Source organism: Scyliorhinus canicula, chromosome 13 (genome assembly GCF_902713615.1).
Source record: "Scyliorhinus canicula chromosome 13, sScyCan1.1, whole genome shotgun sequence".
Lineage (NCBI taxonomy): Eukaryota > Metazoa > Chordata > Chondrichthyes > Carcharhiniformes > Scyliorhinidae > Scyliorhinus > Scyliorhinus canicula.
The window spans coordinates 83,637,104-83,644,077 of record NC_052158.1 but is presented as its reverse complement, the minus strand read 5'-3'; positions in this window follow the sequence as shown (position 1 = coordinate 83,644,077).

Sequence of the window (6,974 nt, the reverse complement as noted above, 5' to 3'; positions counted from 1 at the left end):
CAGCCCTGGAGCTCTATTCACTTAGTTGGTCAAACAGGAACTGCCAGAGTTCAGTTCCTACAGACATTCTCACAGAGCAGTTTCTGGGGGGAGTGAGGGAGGTCATGTAACACATACTCGCTGTTGGACCTAGGATGTATATTCCTGTGGTGAACGTATTATGGTAACCATTCACCACTGTACTACATTGTACCACGCTGTTGCCCATGTGGGCTCCACCTATGGACCATTGTACTGTACTACACTGATTGTATCATGTTGGTGCCTTTGTGGGCTCCGCCCCCTTGAGGGGAGGTATAAAGAGCAGCTGCCCTGTAGGCGGCCCTCAGAGCTGAGCAGTTGCAGGCAGGCAGTTCTTGTTGATTAAAGCCACTGTTCACTTCAACTCTCTGTCTCGTGTGAATTGATGGTCGCATCAATTCCCACCGCTGGAATCCAAGTATTTAATTGGACTGGACTCCTTTTGTTTTTGGTAGACACTGGTCTCAGGTTTGTGGTGATATGCATCATTATAGATACACAAGGGGTTAATGTAAGTACACGTAGACTAGCTAGACACTAGAGGGAGCACCAGAGACATGACACACAGACACTCAACCAATAGGTCAGTAAGATGGGACATGACCAATGGGCATTCACGATACACACAGAGGTGACACTACCACAGGGGGGCATTACACCAACCCATATATAAAGGACATAACACACAGGATCTTCCTCTTTCAGTGGAGCCACTCAGTGAGTACAGACACAGTGTTGATTCAACATCACACCCACCAAATGGATTGTAGCAGACTGGTTCGTCAGTCTGAGTAGCTATAGAAGGATTAACAGTAGAGGTGAATCCGAGTAGGAGAATTGTAAATAGTTTAATAAACGTGTTGAAGTTATCTCCACGTCTGAACCTTCCTTTGTCAGAGTGAACATCAAGGAAGCAGCTTATGCTACGCCAAGAGCATAACAAGACAAGGTTAACCTCTCCTTTTGTTGAACCCATGGTGTTAGGTCTGATAATGCTTTTGCCATTAGCACCATTATGGGAGGTCACGTCTTGTGAAGGTTTTCCTTTGTGCAGACGTAGCTGCACCAAACCTCCCATCGCTATGACCATTGTTGCCTTGAAATTGCTGCAAGGCATCAGGTGATTGGCTGAACCATGTGTTAGTTCATCAATTATCCATTTATGAGAGCACTGGGAAAAAAAACTTCATAAAGTATTCCAATTAATGAATAAATATATGTATATTTGCCATTATGTCTTGACCATGATTGGGCAGCACAGTGGTGCAGTGGTTATCACTACAGCTTCACGGCACTAGGTCCCAGGTTCGATGCAGGCCCTGATTCACTGTCTGTGTGGAGTTTGCACATTCTCCCAGTGTTTGCATGGGTTTCGCCCTCACAACCCAAAGGTGTGCAGGGTAGGTGGATTGGGAACGCTAACTTGCCCCTTAATTGGAAAAAATGAATTGGATATTCTAAATTTATAAGAAAATAAATAAATAAATAATGTCTCGACCGTGACACCGGAATGTTGTCAGGGCGCATAGCCTTTACAGTGCCCTGTGTCTTCAGCCACTGTTTGATATCACATGGAGTGAATGAAATTAGTTGAAGACTGGCATCTGTGATGTTGGGGACCTCCACAGGAGGCCGAGATGGATCACCCACCTGAAAATGGTTGCAAATGCTTCAGCCTTGTTTTTTGCCCTGATGTGCTGGGCTCGCCTATCATTGAGGATGGGGATATTTGTGGACCCTCCTGATGAGGCAGGACTGCAGAGCTTAGATTTGATCACTTGGTATCGTAGTTTCAAAATTTGAATACCATGTGGTGATTTGTCCCCAAAATGACAATTTACCATTGACAAACATGAACAATGCTAATGAAATTAATAGTTTAATAGTAGAAATGCCATTGTAAAGGTAGAGTATTAAATAACAGCAAAGATCACATGTTTGTAATTCCCCTTTTCAAATTCAACAGTGCCATTATTTACTTTGTGATTAAAGCCTGGAAATAAAGAATAGATATAAATCCTATAAGAATTAGGAAATTGAGCAGCACTCTCGCCAGGTGAGCATTGGTTTTGCTCCCAGAATGCTACAAGTTGTCAAAATAATATTAAGTTTAGCACTTTTTGGAAAGATAGTTCGCAGGAAAGTGGAAAAGGAGAACACAGGTAAGCTGCAATTACGTTCTGGTTAAGATTTACGTGAAAAAATAGTAAATTACAGGGATTTCTAATGTTTTTCCATAGGCAGAATTTTTTGGATGGTGGGGTATCCTGCCTTCCCACCCATGCAGTCAGTGGGGAATGTGTCTCCACTCATACTGGCTGCCCCATAGACATTAGTTAGCGAAAGTGAGGACTTACACCCCTCAGGGGCCTCACGGTAGCATGGTGGTTAGCATCAATGCTTCACAGCTCCAGGGTCCCAGGTTCGATTCCCGGCTGGGTCACTGTCTGTGTGGAGTCTGCACGTCCTCCCCGTGTGTGCGTGGGTTTCCTCCGGGTGCTCCGGTTTCCTCCCACAGTCCAAAGATGTGCGGGTTAGGTGGATTGGCCATGCTAAAATTGCCCGTAGTGTAAGGTTAATGGGGGGATTGTTGGGTTACGGGTATACGGGTTACGTGGGTTTAAGTGGGGTGATCATTGTTCGGCACAACATCGAGGGCCGAAGGGCCTGTTCTGTGCTGTACTGTTCTATGTTCTATGTTCTATGTTCAATCGGGAAGAAGTCTCATCGCTGAGAACTACTGGCCAATCTGATTCAACCCAGCGTGCCAGTAGTGTAGTGGCCAGGACTGGGATTATAAGCACTCCCCAGGTTCAAAGTCACAGTTTCCAGGAGCAGGTAAGTACTGGTGGGTGTACAACAGAAAGAGCATCTGAGGCCCGAGGCAGGTGGGCAGAATGGGGTGAAGAGGCCGTAGGGAGCAGGAGTGGAGAGTGGTTCTGTGGGGGAAGAACTTGTGAGGAGGGGAGGGTTGCTCGCAGTGGAAAGGAGGCCAATGAAGAAGGTGCCCTCCCCCTCCATTTGCCTGTCTGACGGCTGAGCAGGGTAACTTTCCAGCCAATCCCACGCCAGAACTTCTCCTGCCAGCCTTAAAATTGAGTCTGGGTTGCAATTGGCCCTTAAGTGGTCGTTAATTGACAACTTAAGGACCTTGATTAGGGCAAAGACAGCCAATCTGGTCTAGGTATCATCAATTCCACCATAAAATGGCAAGTAGGAGGGTGATGGTAAAGACATCCAAGGAATTTTACAGAGCCTCCCCCACCCAAAAATCCACCGACAGGTGAGCATAAAATCCGAGCCCCACAGTGTAAATATTTTATTCTTGTGCTAATGAAACAAAGGCAGTCCCACATTCTGAAACATGTGCTATGTTTGGAACAGAATATGCATGGTTAACAATTGCCCTTTAATTATGTCATAGAACACCAGGGATTATTTGAGAGTCCTCTGCATTCGTATGCCTCTCCCAAAAAGCAGAACCAGGAGAACACTGTACGTGCTAAAGCTAATTATTCAGATTTACTTACAGATTACAAAATGCCCTGTTGTCATGCGATATGGCAAGATACTGAATCAGCATAATACTTCAATACATAAGAATTAGGCTATAAGGGATTAAAATACCTTTATTAGAATATGTTTCTTACAGAAGCTGATAAAAATAGAACTTTCGGGTGGCAGTCAAGTTTATCTTTAGTAGATCTTCCATAAAAATGTAGATCTTAATTTGATCTATGCCGTTCAGGTTTCCTGCCAGCATTGATTCTGTATAGAATTCTCCAATCGTCAAGCCTCTGAACACTGACCTGTGGTGCAACTACTGCATTGAGTGCTAGTGATCAGATACTCATGTGTATCAGCATCCTTCCATCTAGGAAGCTTTTTGGCATTGGGGTTTGTAGCCAAGCCGCTAGAGCCATTGGTCACCATCACCAGCCTACAGGAGGTGTGGCCATTCTCCTCTTGTCATCAGCTAGCGACTTGCAGGTGTGAGGCCCAATGCTTAGGGCCTTCATTTCACATTTGCAACCCTCGAAGCAGTGCTTTGGGTAGCCTCCTGGTCATAGGGCTGCGGCCACTTCTGCATACAAAAATTCCTCGGATGTGTGAGCATCTTTTGCCCTATGGATTAGCCTGAGCGAATTAAGCCACCTCTGTGTGATGTGTGCTGATCAGCTTAGGGAGCTCTGACTTTGAGAGGACTGCTGCATTTGTGACTTTTCCCTGCCAGGATATAGCCATAATGTGCCACATACAGCGAAGATGGAAATTGTTGAGTTTCTTTCCCTGTGTTGCTCGTTCTGGTAAGTGTGATTTACACTCAATTGGCTCTGTTTTATTACCTTGCTCTAGAGTCGCCAGGTATCTTTATGATACCACCACGAGGTTCAAGTTCAAGTGCTGATCAATAACTCGGTACACCAATTAGTAAGGTTCAAATCAAAACATGTTTATTATATACACAGTTAATCGCTACTCATGCATAAACACTACAAAACTAGACTATCTCTACCACTACAGGCCAATACTTATATTTGGAAAAGAACCCACTGGGTCAGGGAACAATGGCCTCTTGTTCAATCCTGGGGCTGCGGGCTTCCAACTGGTACAGACTAAGGGTCAGGAGCGCCTATCTCGTAGCGTGCGTTGACTGGACACTTACTTGTCGGTGTAGCTGTTAGCTAGGCCTCCCTTCTCACGGTCAAGAGTTCTTCCGAGCTGCTAAGATGTTCTGCTGGGAGGGCTGGCTAAGAGACTGAATTGAACTTGGGACCTGTCTTTTATAGGCCCCAGGGGCTTCGCGCCCTTTTGGGCGGACCCCGTTCCTGACTCCAATCGATTGGATCACGTACCAATCGATCGGTTTGAATTCCCCAATACTGGGGCTGTTCCCTGATCGCTGGGCGTTCCTTGGGGCTCGTTAGCCTCTTTTGTCTTGGACTCCTGCTGGCGCTGAGGAGTCTGACTTGTTTTGACCATTCTCGATTATTACCATTGTGCCCGGGAATCGCTCATTAATATTCAGATTGCTGGTTTCAATGCTGTCTGCTTTCTGTGAGTCGAATATACAGGAAAACTTTGCAAACTGCTTGTTTTCGAATGCTGTCCATTTTTCCCTGCGTTCTTTGCGAATCTCCATTTTAAACTAGGGAAGTGGCGAACCCAGGTGGCTACACCTGGTAGCTGTCAGTCATCCATGTTTCATGGCCGTACAACAAAGTGCTGGGAACACAGGCCATTTAAACCCTTTGCTTGGTCCCACAGGACAGGTTGACGTTATTCCATGTCTATGAATCCATGTGCGTTTTGTACTTCGGCCAAAAATGGTAGCTGCTTTCCCTATGTGTGCATCATCTCTGCATCAAGGGACAGATTGTCTGTTATCTTGTACCCAAGGTAGTAGGATTTACTAACTACTACCAACAGGGTAGTGTGATCTCGGTGGAGATGCAATATCTTGTTCTTTGTTCCATAACCAGGATTCCCTTGATATTTATAGTCAGGGAGAATAAGTTACATGCATGAGAGAGACAGTCGATGAGTCTTTGCGGCTGAGTTTCCATATCAATGACTTGTGCAGCATTGTCAATGTAGAGGTTCAGGGCGCAATGTGTATTTGACTTTGTTTTCAGTCTTGATAGATTGTAGAGCATGTCGTCTGACTTTGTGTGCAAGTAGGCTCCTTCCATATTTGCATCTTCTTAAAAAATTAAACCTAAGGATAAATCAACATAGCAAACAATAGCAAACCCAACGGGATGAATTTGAGTCCAATTAAATGCATAAAGCAAATTGAGCTTAAAAAAAGATTGAACGAAGGAGAGAAGAAACAATTCAGGAAGGATAACAAAAAAAAATTGTATTTCGTTATTTTAAAACTCAAAAACAATTTATTGCTTGCAGGATTAAGAGTCTGGTTTCAATTATTTTTCTGGCCTCCAGGAATGGGTGAGTGACCGATCAGGATAATGGATCTTATTAATGTAAAGATGTCAGAACATTATTGACAAGGTCTTTAAGCAGTTGCAACTATCCAGGTTCAGTTTAATTCGCAGGCAGCAATTTCTTGACCTTCAGGGGTAGGTTTCTGGGCACGGGTGTAAAGTATGCCGAGTAATTTCTTAGTGTATAACTTGCTGGTCACAAATTGCCGTGTTTTAAGTTTTAAAAAAATAAATGCATAAATAAATCTCGCCATTATGCAGCAAATTCCGAGCCTTTGTTTAGGTCCCCAACTGCACCTTTCACCGCGCCGCCAGCCGCCTGACCTAAGCCACACCTTGTGTAAGTCACGCTTGCAAAAAGCATGCGATTGGAGAGCCAATGCCACAGAGTCGAAGCTGAAAGCAAACAGCCAGGCTGTCGGATAGGCTGTGGCAGCAGCTTGCTGAGCGGTGGGTCTTTGGAACGCTGCGCAGCCCGAGGACAAACACATTGGAATCCACGTGAGGGTTGTGTAGCGAGAGCAGCAGATTGGCAGCCAGGGCGGCCAATGGTAGCGCGTCGCTCTGCAACTGTCCTGACGTAACAATGGTCTGGCTCCCCGGGCACGGAGGCCGCGAGCCAATGAGGAGACCGGGCTTGTCACGTTCCCTGGTATGTGCAGGCGCGCGAACTAAAGTGGCCAAACTGCGATCGGCGGGGATTGTCTTGTGTCGGCAGCGAAGAGCAGCAGCACGGAAGACGCAACTGAAAAGGGTAAGCTTTTGCTTTTGCATGTTACCTATTCATACACGAAGTTCTTCATAAAGCTGGAGGGGAGGGGGCGAGGAGGATACTAGTTGTTTTCCTTTTCTGACACTTTGGATCGTTCAGGTAAAATGTGCAGCTAATAACTGCTGCCAGAGACTTGCCAGTGTGGTCAGAACGATTTGAGTATTTGTGGCTTTAATAAACGGATTGGGTCCCTGTGTTTAAGAGAACAGTTGCATAATCCCATCAGTGCTGGG